At 47.5% G+C, this 14628-nt stretch overlaps 1 long non-coding RNA gene across 1 annotated transcript; it reads left to right on the top strand.

The window, feature by feature from the left end:
* The first annotated feature begins 917 nt into the window (after window positions 1–917).
* On the top strand, window positions 918–4417 carry LOC130464352 (uncharacterized). The gene is made up of 4 exons (XR_008924734.1): window positions 918–1335; window positions 1482–1649; window positions 2954–3069; window positions 4249–4417. It is a non-coding gene; the product is annotated as an uncharacterized lncRNA (long non-coding RNA).
* Window positions 4418–14628: the final 10211 nt, after the last annotated feature.

Raw genomic sequence — 14628 nt, 5'->3', positions numbered from 1 at the left:
GGTCTTCCTAATTAAGTAGAAAGGGTAAGAAAGGGTCGAACCCAAGAGAGGCTATGAATCAACCACCAAATGCTATCGAATATAAAAGCTAAGCTAAGTCAACCCAAGAGAGGCTTTGATTTGTTAAGAGTTCTACACTAATTAGGACAAACTAAGATAATTAAAGGATGAAAATTCAATTAAGAGAGACTAAGGTACGGGCTACACCACTCAATTTAATCATGAACGGTTCAAAAGCATGAGGATTAGAAGCAATGTTAGGGAATAAATTAGTGGATAGTCATCTAAGGAATAAATTAGTGGATAGTCATCTAAGGCAATCAAAAGGGAGCCTACCACTCAATTTCATCTTTCGATCCTTGGTTGAGGAGACTAGAAATAAGTCTAAATGATGATAAAACATGAAGACTAGCAATAAAACCCTTTCAATCAACTAATAAACATCCCACAATCACTAAAATCCCACATGCATAAATCAATTGTTCATGACATAAAAGAGGGGTTCACCCGAACCCTAGAAATTTACTACTCACAATCCATGGAAATCAAACCAACAACAACAATAATCGAGTAATACATGATAATAAGTTGATAAATATTAATGGAAATCAATAAGTAAGAACAAGAATTGAATAATACCACTACTTGATTAATTGAAATAGAAAGTAGAGAAGTTTAGAGTTTACAATGAAGCTTCAATGGAGGAAATTGCTGAAAATGTGAATTACAATCTTGATTCTTGATCTTGAATTGGAAGATTAATCTAACTAAGTGTTGTGGGGTTTTTCCGGTGAGATACCTGGGAGGTTTCTTGGTAACTTTTACAGATTAAACAAGATTGTATTTTTATAGAGAGAGAAAGTAGAGAGAAGGCAGAGCAGTAATTGCTCTAGAATGTATTGATTGTGACCCTTTTTTCTAGGGAAGTGGGAATATTTATAGTACTAGGTTTTTGGGGGAATGACCTAATATTCCCCTTACATGATTGGCTGGGGAATGGGAGGAGGACACGTGTCCTTTCTCCTTACAATTCTCTGGCCTCTTTTGGCAATAGTGGGCTGTTTGGGCCTATTGTGCTTAGTCGTTCACTTGGGATACATACTAATTAAGCCCCTTTCCAGGTATAGGTTTTATACATACATTTATACACACTTAAATACATACACTGTAGATACCTAGATTAATACCCATGCCTCGGAGTAGACTTCGTATGATTTCTGCTTTAGGGGGCGCAATACGTGCCATGTGTCACGTCCTCATTGGTACACGAAGGCACGGTAATTTTGCCCACAACATTTGCCCCTCAAGAAGGGCATTTCTGGAAACACATTCCGGGTATCGCTTCTTGACTCTTGTTTTGCATCTTCATCTTTGGGTCAGGTGTTGAGATGGTGACACGTGTCACCTTTCTCCATTTTGCCCCTCCCTATATATAGAGGTGAGGGGGGGTAAATTTCATTTTTTACATTTCATTTTCACAGAGCTTTCATAGGCGATTTCCGGCGTGTTCCTACCACCATCAGGCGATTTCCGGCCACCAGGAGACTCATCCTTTTCCTCGTCACACTCATCCCGTTCTTCGCGAAACTCATCTCGTTCTTCGCGAAACTCATCCTGTTCTTCACCAAGTACTTCGCAGATCTTTCAAGGTTAGTTTTCGCCTTTCTTGTTTTTGTTATCCTCTCGTCATTTTTCCCTTTGTTAGCGGCCGACCTCTTAGTACTAGGTAAGGGTTTAAAGGTTTTATTTAAGATTTTTCCGCCGTTCATCTTTTGTCGGGGCGGACGTCCAATCGCGTCTTTTTCTTCATTGTTGGTCACCCCTAAGCCGTGCTTCGTTCACTATGCAGAAGGCATGGCTAGAACCAAGCAAACGGCAGATCCGACGCGCCTGCGCTTGCGGGAAGAAGCATCGACACCTCCTAGGGAGAGATATTCTTCCACCGCCTCGGCAGTCGACGAAGAATTTTCCGAACTCTTTCAAGAGATCGACGAGTACGTCGAGGCGGGGGAGCAGGCGGCAAGCTCGTCGGAGGGTACAGCGAGCCAGGCAGTGGGGGAGCCAAGCGTCGCTCCATTGTCATCGGCCGCCGAGGAACAAGAAGCTGCTCCCCAGCTTATTAGGCCCAGAGGACGGGAGGAGGCCCAATTGCTTCCGTCAGAGATTCACCCAGACGTGGGCTGGATGCGGTGGCTAGACAGGCACGGAGCCAAGATGAGGGATGACCTCTGCGTGGGGGAAGGGTACCAAATGCGCGTGCCGGCCGGTCTGGACTCGACCGTCAGCCTGCTTGCCGAGGGAGAATTCCCTGTGTATGCCGCGTCAATCAAACTCGGCATGAGATTCCCTCCACACCCCTTCGTTGTGGAGGTGTTAGATGGTTTCAATATTGGGGTGGCCCAGCTGACCCCCAACTCATGGGCGGATATCTTTGGCTACATTGCCAAATGTGCATTGAACGACGTGGAGCCGTCCTTCAACGCCTTTCTGCATCTGGTCTCCCTCTCTCGTTCCCCCAGTGCCGCCAAAGGGTGGTTTAATCTGAGCAGCCGTGGTACCTACCAGACAGTGGTCGGCAAGCTCAGCAAGTGGCATATGTGGAGGAAGAGGTGGGTCGTGTTTTACACTGACGACCAGGAGATGTATGAGAGAATGAGCCGTTGGAACTGTGACGCCAACTTCATGGATCGTGACGAGCCCCTTCCCCCCCTTACTGCCGAAGAGTGGGATCAGATAATGGTCCTGTTCAGGGCCAACACTTACCACTTAACAGTGGATAAGAGTTTCCATGTGCCGGCCGAGTGGTTGCCGCACATTAGCCAGTTTCGGAACGAGGCCTTTCTAGCGGCCGTAGGCTTAGGATATTCCATGACTCGAGGTTGTATGCCAATTTATGTGCCGTTCTGCGTTGGTCTATTCATTTTTTCTAACTTTGGATTTCTTTTGTTCACAGAGGAAGGAATGAGCAAGCTATCGGCGGCGGATATTGGGAAGGGCGATATGACCGACTGGATGGCGGACATCTATGAGGCCAAGATGCAGAAAGCCAAGGCCGAGTTGGAGGAGAAGGTGAGTATTCTCTTGGGTTGTCGTTTTTTTTTTTTTTTTTTTTTTCTTTTTTGCAAGTTAAACTTCTCCCGTCCAGCGTCTATAGTGGACGTCTTTTTAGTGACGAGCCGATATCCTGATATCTGACCCGTGTTTGCTAAGGTAGGCCTCGTCACTTTTTATTGACGGGCCCCTTAGTTAGCGTTTTTTCAAGTGACTCGTGATTGATAGGGTACGCCTCGTCATTTTTGGGACGGGCGTCCTTTTTAATGACGAGCCACTTTTCTGCGTTTGACTTGCCCTTGATAAGGTACGCCTCGTCATTTTTAAGACGGGCGTCCTTTTTAATGGCGAGCCACTATTTATTGAGTGACTTGTGATTGATAAGGTACGCCTCGTCATTTTTAAGACGGGCGTCCTTTTTAATGACGAGCCACTATCTTGTGAGTGACTTGTGATTGATAAGGTACGCCTCGTCATTTTTAAGACGGGCGTCCTTTTTAATGACGAGCCACTATCTTGTGAGTGACTTGTGATTGATAAGGTACGCCTCGTCATTTTTAAGACGGGCGTCCTTTTTAATGACGAGCCACTATTTGTGAGTGACTTGTGATTGATAAGGTACGCCTCGTCATTTTTAAGACGGGCGTCCTTTTTAATGACGAGCCACTATCTTGTGAGTGACTTGTGATTGATAAGGTACGCCTCGTCATTTTTAAGACGGGCGTCCTTTTTAATGACGAGCCACTATCTTGTGAGTGACTTGTGATTGATAAGGTACGCCTCGTCATTTTTAAAACGGGCGTCCTTTTTAATGACGAGCCACTATCTTGTGAGTGACTTGTGATTGATAAGGTACGCCTCGTCATTTTTAAAACGGGCGTCCTTTTTAATGACGAGCCACTATCTTGTGAGTGTCTCGCGATTGATAAGGTACGCCTCGTCATTTTTAAGACGGGCGTCCTTTTTAATGACGAGCCACTATCTTGTGAGTGTCTCGCGATTGATAAGGTACGCCTCGTCATTTTTAAGACGGGCGTCCTTTTTAATGACGAGCCACTATCTTGTGAGTGGCTTGTGATCGATGAGGTACGCCTCGTCATTTTGAAGACGGGCGTCCTTTTAAATGACGAGCCACTACATGGTGAGTGACTTGCGATAGATGACGAGGCCTAATATTTGACTGTCCTTCTTTTTTAGCAAGCTAAGGACGCGGCTAGGGCGTCAGGGAAGAAGAAGGGGACGACTCTGTCCCAGCTGAAGAAGAGAGCTGTGCCGGCTGGCTCGGAGACTCCGAGTACCTTCAAGAAGCCAAAACCTCTACCTCGCCGTCTCGTGAAGAAAGACGAGTCGAAGGTTGCTGAGGGGGGATGCCCTGATGACGAAGAGATGGGCGTGGACAAGCCGTCTCTGGTGGTGGACTTGGTGGAGGACCCTCTTTCGGGAATCCCGGCCGACGTCCGCTCTCAGATACCGGCGGAGGTGGCCCGCCGAGCTAGGTCTTCGGGCGGTAAGTATTATTCGAACGTCGTTCAGACGTATCGAGCCTCCTCTGGCAGTTCTTCTTACTCTCCGCGTCATCCTAAGGCCATTGTTTTTCCTATAGCCAAAGACAAAGGGAAGGATGCAGCTGCTGCCGAGGATGAGAACGTACCTGCTACTCCACACTATTCGTCAAAGGATAGGGTGGCTATATGCCGCAAGGTTTTTAAGGCCGTCCCCGCTGAGTATGTTGCTTCTCTTCCTGGCCGCAAGACTGACGCCCAGTTTGGTGCGATCCAGGCCACTCTTCTCGACGTAAGTCTATTTCCAACTTGCTTGTACTTGTCTTCCCTTTTAGAGTCATTTACTAATATGTAGCTTCTTCTGCAGTTGTTCTGCCGCATGGAATTCTGCAAGAGCTGGAAGGCCCGCACTGCTGAGGAGCTCAAAGCTCAGGTGGCTGAGTCCACCCACCATGGTGACTATGCGTTCAAGTCCATTGAAGAGGTCCGCCTGCAGATGCAGACGACCATAGACCTTCAAGCGAAGGAGGTGGCTGCGTTGAGATCTGACAAGGCCGAGCTGCTTAAGAAGATCTTGGCGCAGGACAAGGACATGGTGGCAATGGTCGAGGAAGCCAAGACAGCGGCGGCGGAAATACGGGCGCTTCAGGACCAGTTGCGGGAGTACCCTCAGGTCAAAGAGGCGGCTGAGGAAGCCGAGCATCTTCGTGGGGAGCTAGAGACGGCCAGATCGCAAGTTCGCACCTTGCGTGAGCGTCTTCTGGAATCCTATGATCAGGGGGAACAAGCGACCAAGGACGCTGTTAAGCACGCCTGGGAGAGCCACATGTCAGAGTATGATCTTGGGTGGTTCCAGCGGCGAATGGAGCACAGTGCCGCTGTGTTGGCTGCTGAACGTCTTGGTCAGCCGCCCCCTGAGTTTGTATCATCTGATGACGAGGACGATGCGGCCGCCCCCTGATTTGCTTCCTTTCCTATTTTTTAAAAAATTTTATTCAAGCGTTCCAGTGCCTAAGGGCAAAAACAATTATGTTGTAAAGTTTTGGCGCTGATGGCGTCTGTATCATTGTGCCTGCTGAGCACACAACAATTCTCTTTCTTTTTCCTGGTCAGGAATTCTGAGCTACTTTCACACGCCTTTCTACGGGCGTTGTTTTATAAGTAAATAGGTTTTTTGATGTTTCTCCTATCTCGCATTTACTTGCTCTTCATAATTTGATTATTCCTTGATCAATAGGCTTAATAGGCTTAATCAATAGGTATGATTGCCAAGGTGCATCCGAGAGTACACTAGGCATGTTAATGCCGCAGGCAACTGAGTAGGCGCTAGGCCCTACTTTGGTCGTCACTTTCTTTGGCGAGCGTGTCTATAACGATATTGATTGGCGCAAGTCAATCAATAGGTATGATTGCCGCTAGACATGCTCGTCAAATGGACTGGCCGGCCAAACATTCGTGCCGCCGCGCTTTTTAGCAAGCAACCTTTGTTTCAAAGTTTCGAAGTTATACAATTAGGCTTTGTTTCGAAGTTAATCGTGCCGCTGAACTTTTGAGCGGACAACCTTTGTTTCCAAGTGTTTGGTGCCGCTGGCAACTGAGCATGCGCTAGGCCCTACTTTGGTCGTCACTTTCTTTGGCGAGCGTGTCTATAACGATATTGATTGACGCAAGTCAATCAATAGGTATGATTGCCGCTAGACATGCTCGTCAAACGGACTGGCCGGCCAAACATTCGTGCCGCCGCGCTTTTTAGCAAACACCCTATGCTTCAAAGTTTGTTCATGCCGCTGGGCTTTTGAGCGAACAACCTATGTTTCAAAGTTGATTGCCGCTGGGCTTTTGAGCGAACAACCTATGTTTCAAAGTTGTTCATGCCGCTGGGCTTTTGAGCGAACAACCTATGTTTCAAAGTTGTTCATGCCGCTGGGCTTTTGAGCGAACAACCTATGTTTCAAAGTTGTTCATGCCGCTGGCACGTATTATGCTGTACTGGTCGGCCAGCGGCTTGCTTATATTAGGAGGGTAGTTGGATAGGTGATCAGCCTACAACTTGGTGCTAATCTGGGCCACTACTTAGGCTTCAAACAATTAGTCTTGCTGAGTTTTTGCTAATCTGGGCCACTTCTCAGGCCGTCATACAATTAGGCTTTGGTTATGCATTGGAGTGTATATGTTTATATTCATTGTGCGAACAATAAATATTACGAAACAAATAGAGTAGTATTATTTATAACTTTGCAAGGCGAATTTAGCCGGTTACAAAAGTAATTACTACCCTACTATGACCATTAGAGGCCGCCCCTTGGGCAATGGATCGTGGTAAGTAAGACAAGGCTTAGCACATATCTTAGAAGAAATATTTCTTGAGGTTGTCGGCATTCCAAGTGCGTGAAATAGGGCGGCCTTGCATGTCTTGAATGCGGTAGGTTCCATCTCTAACTTCATCATAGATCTCGTAAGGTCCCTCCCAAGCGGGCGTCAGCTTACCTTGTTCATTTGCTCGTCCTGTGGACTCCATTTTTCTGAGGACAAAATCTCCCACTTTGAGCACTCTATTAGAGACTCTCTTGTTGTATTCTCTTGCCATCCTTATCTTGTACAGCTGTTGCCTGAGCGCTGCATTTCCTCTAACCTCGGGCAGAAAGTCCAAGGCTGCTTTCATTGTCTCCCAGTTAGCATTTTCGTCATACAGCATGACTCTCAACGTTGGCTCACACATTTCTATGGGTAGGACAGCCTCGGCGCCATAGGCTAGCAGGAAGGGCGTTTCACCGGTTGAATTCTTAGCCGTGGTGCGGATGGACCATAAGACATTTGGCAGCTCATCAGCCCATAGACCTTTGGCTTCGTCAAGCTTCTTTTTAATTCCTTCAGAGATAATTTTGTTGAACGCCTCAACCTGACCATTGGCTTGGGGTCGTCCGACTGATGCAAAACAGGTGTGTATACCGTGATCTGCCAGCCACTCTTTCAGCTTAGGCGTCTCAAACTGGGGCCCATTATCGAAGACTATAGCCTGTGGAATCCCAAAGCGAGTCATGATGTTCTTCCAAATGAATGCTCTCACATCAGCAGTTTTTATGTTTTTGAGCGCTTCTGCCTCCACCCATTTGGTGAAGTAATCTACGGCAACGATGACATAACGCCTTCCTCCTGGTGCGGTCGTGAATGGGCCTAGGAGATCCATCCCCCATTTAGCAAATGGAATTGGGCTTATAATGGGCGTCAGAACTCGTGCCGGTTGATGTATTAGGTGAGAAAAGCGCTGACATTTGTCACACTTCTTGACCAGTGAGATTGCGTCCTCCTTAAGGGTCGGCCAGTAATAGCCGGTTCGAAGTGCCTTTTCAGCCAAAGCCCTTCCACCAATATGCGAGCTGCACAACCCCTGATGAAGGTCTTCTAAAATTTCCTGCCCCTTCTCAGGTGTTACACATCTTAACAAAGGACGGGAGTAGGCCTTTTTGTAGAGGGTGCCGTTCCACATTTCAAACCAAGAACATTTCTTTTGAAGTTTTGCCGCTTCCCTTGAGTCTTCGGGCAAGACTCCATTCATTTTGAAGTTTACTATGTCATCCATCCATGTGGACGTTCTGTCAAGAGTTTCCACTTCCATTTGCTCAACACTTTTGTGCTCTTTTACCTCCCAGAACACGTGCCGAGGGGTATCACAAGACGCGGAACTTGCCAACTTTGACAGGGCATCAGCTTGGTTATTTTCCGAGCGAGGGACTTGCCTTACTTCAAAACTTTTCAGTGGCTCTACTTCCTGATGGACGGCCTGCATGTATTTGACCATAGTCGGATCCCTAGCTTCGTAGGTCCCATTAACTTGGCTCACAATCAGTTGGGAGTCAGATAGTGCTACAATCTCCTCGGCGCCTGCCGCCTTACACATTTTAATGCCACAAAGCAGGGCTTCATATTCGGCTTCATTATTTGACGCCTGGAAGTTAAATCGCATAGCATATTCAAAAGTATCTCCTTCTGGGGAGTGACAGATTATCCCTGCTCCACATCCATTCTGTGTGGATGAGCCGTCCACATACACTGTCCACACTGTGCTTGTATTCTTGGCAAAGTCTGGCCTCGTCATTTCAACAATGAAGTCGGCACATGCCTGCCCCTTGACAGCTTTCCTCGGCTCATAGGTGATATCAAAGGCGTTCAGCTCTATTGCCCAATTCAGCATTCGTCCTGACGCCTCCAGCTTTGTGAAGGGCAGTTTGAGCGGCTGATCGGTGTAGATCACAATTTTGTGAGCTAAGAAATAAGGACGGAGCTTTTTGCTGGCCATGAACAGAGCTAAGCCAAACTTTTCCACTGTAGGATATCTAACTTCAGCATTTTGAAGAACATGACTGACAAAGTATACCGGCATCTGTATTCCCTCCCTCTCTGTCAGTAGAACGGCACTCAACGAGTGCTCGGACACGGCGAGATACATGTACAAAGTCTCTCCTAGCAAGGGACTAACAAGACGAGGCAAGGTGTGTAAGTGCTCCTTTAATCTGACCAATGCCGCCTCGGCCTCGTCCGACCATTCAAACTTGGCCTTCTTTCTGACAGATCTAAAAAAGTAGTGGCACTTGTCTCCAGCCCTGGAAAGGAATCTGCCCAGGGCGGCCAAGCAACCTGTGAGCCGCTGGACCTCCTTCACTGTCTTTGGTGAGCTCATATCAATTACTGCCTGGATTTTGTCTGGGTTAGCTTCAATTCCTCTTTCATCAATCAAGAAACCTAAGAATTTGCCTGCCGTCACCCCGAACACACACTTCTTAGGATTCAACCTCATGTTGTAAGCTCGAATAGTCTCAAATGTCTCTCTGAGATCAGTTATATGCGCCGCCCTCAGCTTACTTTTTACGATCATATCGTCAATGTAAGCTTCAATATTCCTGCCGAGCTGCTTAATGAACACAGTGTTAATAAGACGCTGAAAAGTGGCCGGTGCATTTTTTAACCCAAACGGCATCACCTTCTAGCAGTAAAGGCCTTGTTCAGTAACAAATGACGTTTTCTCCTGGTCGTCAGGCCACAACGGAATCTGGTGAAACCCTGAGTAGGCATCCATAAAGCTCATCATGGCATGCCCCGCTGTAGAGTCGACGAGCCGGTCAATCTTTGGCAATGGGAAACTGTCCTTTGGACATGCCCTATTGAGGTTGGTGTAATCAACACACATTCTCCAGGTACCATTAGGTTTTTTGACGAGGACCACATTAGCAACCCAGTCGGGGTACTGACTAGGCCTGACGAACCCAGCCTCCATCAACTTCTGTATTTCCGCGGCTGCCGCCTGATTTCTATCTTCCCCATGGTTCCTTTTCTTCTGACGAACCGGTTTAACGGTTGGGTCCACATTCAGCTTATGGACGGCCACAGCAGGGTCAATACCCGGCATTTCGTCCACCGTGAAAGCAAAGATATCTTCAAATTCTCTCAAAAGGTGGACCAATTCTGCCGCCAGCGGGTCGTCAGGAGAAATCCCGATGGGCACTACTCTGTCAGGTTTGTCTGTGTTTAAAACCACATTGAAATGGGCCCCAACAGGCTCTGGGCGTCTCTCTTCCATGTGCCCTGCTGAGATAGTTAATGTTTCTTTGACGACCTTGGGTTGCGTGTCGCCACATTTTCGTTTGTTGCTCGACGTCCCTTTCTCTTCACCCGTCCCCCATGCTTCTGGACTCAAGGTGGTTAGGTAGCAATCTCTAGCTTGTTGCTGGTCACCATGTATAGTGCTGACGCTCCCATCGTCACAAATGATCTTAAGAAGCATCAGATGAGTCACAATGACAGCCTTTGCCCTGTTCAACGTGGGACGCCCCAAGATGATGTTATATGCCGTCAGATCTTTCACTATGAGAAAACGGACATCCATTTGCCGAGATTCCTTTTTATTTCCCATCCTCAGAGGAAGGGTAATTATGCCGACTGGGTGGATGACACTACCTCCGAAGCCTATAATGGGATAGTGGATTTTCTCAATTTTTGAGGGATCATGTTGCAGCCGATTCAAGCACTCTAGACTAATTATGTCCGACGAACTTCCTGTATCAACCAAAATACGCCTAACCCTTAGGTTAGCTACTTTTAACTCAATTACCAAAGGATCGTCATGCGGGGTGGAGATTTTCCCACGGTCGGCCTCGCCGATTTCAACTTTTGGAAACGGGTCAACTGTGGCCTTGCCGGACAGCATCACTTGTCCCAGTCGCTTGGCATAATCCTTCTGGCCCCTCATGGTCGGCCCGCCGGCGGCCAATCCTCCTGAGATGACTGCCACGCACTCCGGGTCGGTACGATTCCCATCTTCCTCCGAGGGGGGGGATTTGTTTTTCTTGTAGAAGGGTTTGCCAGAACCTCCCGTGTTCCTGCTGATATAACTTTTTAAGAACCCCTTGGTGGCTAGGCCATCCAATGCCCTTTTCAAGCTCTTACATTCATTGGTGTCATGCCCAATGTCACTGTGAAAGTGACAGTACAGTTTGGGGTCCCTACTTTCTGGTGGTGACTTCATGGGAAATGGACGATCAATGTCATATTTGGACCCGACGTCCATCAGGATTGTGTACATGTCTGTGTTATACTCGAAACGCTCCCGATCATAAGTTCTGGGCCGTTTCTGACCTGCCGCTCCGGGGGCCCTGTCTGATTCTTTTGCAATAGCCCACGTCCCGTTAGGCCGGTTCTTCTTTTCAAATTTCTCCTTTTTTGCCGCTAGCTCGGCGTTATCACTTCCTCTGGGGTCTTTCGGGACGCTGCAAATCTCTGTTGCATGAATGAAGGCCTCCGCCTCATCCAGCACTTCTGCCATTGTTCGGACGCTTTTCTTTACCAGATCAAACTTGAAAGAGCCCTTTTTAAGCCCTCGAATGAAGTTATCGAATGCAACACCATCTGGCAAATCCGGAATTTGCCCTGCCTCTAGATTGAATCTCTTCACATAACTCCTCAGGGACTCGTCCTTCCCTTGCTGAATCCTACTCAGATGCATGCTCGTCTTCTTCTCTTCCTTGTGAGCCATGAACCGAGTAGAGAACAATAGCTCGAGCTCCGAAAAAGAGCGAATAGTTCCGGCTGGAAGTCTCTCGAACCACTTAGAGGCTACTCCTTTGAGTGTGCCCGGGAAATACTTACACCAAGTTGAGTCAGTTGTTCCTTGGACATACATGTGATGCCGGTAAACCAAGAGGTGCATGTCCGGATCTGTGGTACCATCGTAAGCATCAATGTTGGGCGGCTTGACTTTGGGTTCCCTCGGGGCTCTCATGATAGAGTCTGCAAAAGGGGTGGTGTGCCCTAATGCCATGTTGGACACCCCCTCCTGAATGTGATATACAGGGTCTTGACGCCTGGAGTAAGGTAGCCGCAGGGAGGACTCGCGTCCGCGAGTTTGACGGGTTGGACGGGTGGCCCCTGGACGTGCCTGGCTCAGATGCGTATAAGTTGGATGAGGGAGAGGTCTATCCGGCATGACGGGGGTTGACCCGGTGTCAGAAAGTTCCGACTCAGAGTCGGGCAACTGCTCTGCGCGTGGCTGCTCACGTCCTCGGGACGTTTCTCCGACCAGCCGCCGTGGCATTCGGCGTGGTAGGTAAGACATGGTCTGATTTGGCTGACTTGTTGGCGGCTGTCTCCTTAGGTCCTCGCCTGTCAGCCTGGTCCAGACATTTGGGGGGCGTAAAGAAAGTGTTGGCCTATTGCTTGCCGGCCTCTCATGATTTGCAGCCACAGCAGTGGTGTAAATCAGCATACTCTTCTGTACCTCAGCATTAACTGTCTTCCCTACATCAGCTTGGAACTCGGCCAAAATAGCCCGAAGAGCACCCACAGAGACAGGCATATCAGGGTTCTCCTCTATTACCGTATCCACCCGAGGGTCCAGGTGTCCTCCAGGAGGGGTGCGATTGGCCTGGTCGTCCTCCTCGCTGAGCACCTCTACCTCGGCAGTGTGACGAGGGGTGTGCCCGGCCGCAAATGTACGTGCGGCATCTTCAGTGATTCTTGTGGCCGGCGTATGATGTTCAGTCGGCATTTCTCTTTCGAGGGGTGGACGCTCTACGCGTGTAGGCCGCCCAGCATCGTTGTCCTGTCGTTGATCCTCCATGTTACCGTACCTCCCCACAGACGGCGCCAAATGTTGTGGGGTTTTTCCGGTGAGATACCTGGGAGGTTTCTTGGTAACTTTTACAGATTAAACAAGATTGTATTTTTATAGAGAGAGAAAGTAGAGAGAAGGCAGAGCAGTAATTGCTCTAGAATGTATTGATTGTGACCCTTTTTTCTAGGGAAGTGGGAATATTTATAGTACTAGGTTTTTGGGGGAATGACCTAATATTCCCCTTACATGATTGGCTGGGGAATGGGAGGAGGACACGTGTCCTTTCTCCTTACAATTCTCTGGCCTCTTTTGGCAATAGTGGGCTGTTTGGGCCTATTGTGCTTAGTCGTTCACTTGGGATACATACTAATTAAGCCCCTTTCCAGGTATAGGTTTTATACATACATTTATACACACTTAAATACATACACTGTAGATACCTAGATTAATACCCATGCCTCGGAGTAGACTTCGTATGATTTCTGCTTTAGGGGGCGCAATACGTGCCATGTGTCACGTCCTCATTGGTACACGAAGGCACGGTAATTTTGCCCACAACACTAAGCAAGTAAATTAAGCCATCTAAGTGTTTTTCTAGAGAGAGAATCTGAAAATATGAGAGAGTGTATATCAAGTTCTAAGCCAAAAACGATAATAATCCCCTTAACATTGGGGAATCCGTCAAAATAAAAAAATCGTAGACCACGTCGTCCCGGTTGGGATGGCTTGTCCCGGGCGGGACGAGAGAGCTGGGCAAAAATAACAAAGAGTTCCAGTAGCAAAATCCCACCCGGGGTAAAATTCGTATCGGGCGGGATGGCTTGTCCCGGGCGGGATGGTCCTCGTCGCGGGCGGGATGAGTCTTCTCGCGGAAAATCGAACATAGCCTGCTTCAAATGGCCATAACTTCTTCGTTACTCGTCCAAATAAGTCGTGTGACCACTCGTTGGAAAGCTCTTGGAATAAACTTTCATCTCCTACTGGAGTCACGAGAAAATATTAAGTAGACAAAAAGTTATGCTCGTTTTAGTATGGCAGTTGTGCACAAGTTCGACTCCTTGGCTTTTCCGGTTTCTCCGGCACTTTTCTTGGCTCTTTGGCTCATCAAAATGCTCGTGGATCACCAAATACCTACACAAAAGGAAAGGAAACAAGGGACACAAAGAAAAACAAAGAAGAAAAATGCCTAAAAACTATAAAACTAGTGAAACTAAGAAAAGTAAGAAAATTGGAAAAAGTAAGAAAAAAGAGATAAAAATCCACTAAACTAACACTAAAGTCCACCTAAAAACACCATCCTTAGTGGGTTAAAAACCCACTTATCATAAGACGAACAGGTCATGGCGCATACGAGTTGGTTGACGAAGACGGTACATCTATATCAAGAAGTTGGAACGCAACACACCTGAAACTGTACCATTTCTGAACACTTGAATCTTTTCTTTTTCTAGTTTTTTCTAACACAAAGGAACTTTGGCGTTCACCGCCATCATGTCGACATCCCTAAAAATGATGTAGGCATAACGAATTACGAACCAGAGAACATCTCGGACGCCACTATGGTAAAACACAATTACGAAGACAAAAGAAGTTAAGTCCCTCATCTATGTCTTCTTTCTTCCTTTTTTTTTGAACCGTATTAATATCATTTCTAACTTAAGCATCGGAGGGGCATTGACTCCACCAACGGCCAACCTTCACGCCATCATCTCGTTTTGCAGGTAACGACACTGTGCCAGCATGAACGCACATCCAGAAGGAATGGCAAACACGCAAATATGTCTCGACGTCGTCTAGTACTCCTTCTGAACCTTTTTTTTTCTTTTCTCCTCCTTGTCGCAATTTCGTTTCATTTCATGTTACTCTATACTGACTTAAGCATCGGAGGGTCGTTGGCTTCACCAACGGCCAACCCTCACGCTCTTCTATGTTGACAGTATGATGTTCACGTGATGACGAATCCGACAAGGA

This window comes from Spinacia oleracea, chromosome 6, assembly GCF_020520425.1.
Source record: "Spinacia oleracea cultivar Varoflay chromosome 6, BTI_SOV_V1, whole genome shotgun sequence".
NCBI lineage: Eukaryota > Viridiplantae > Streptophyta > Magnoliopsida > Caryophyllales > Amaranthaceae > Spinacia > Spinacia oleracea.
The sequence above is the reverse complement of the archived record's forward strand: the minus strand, read 5'-3'. Positions and strand labels throughout refer to the sequence as shown.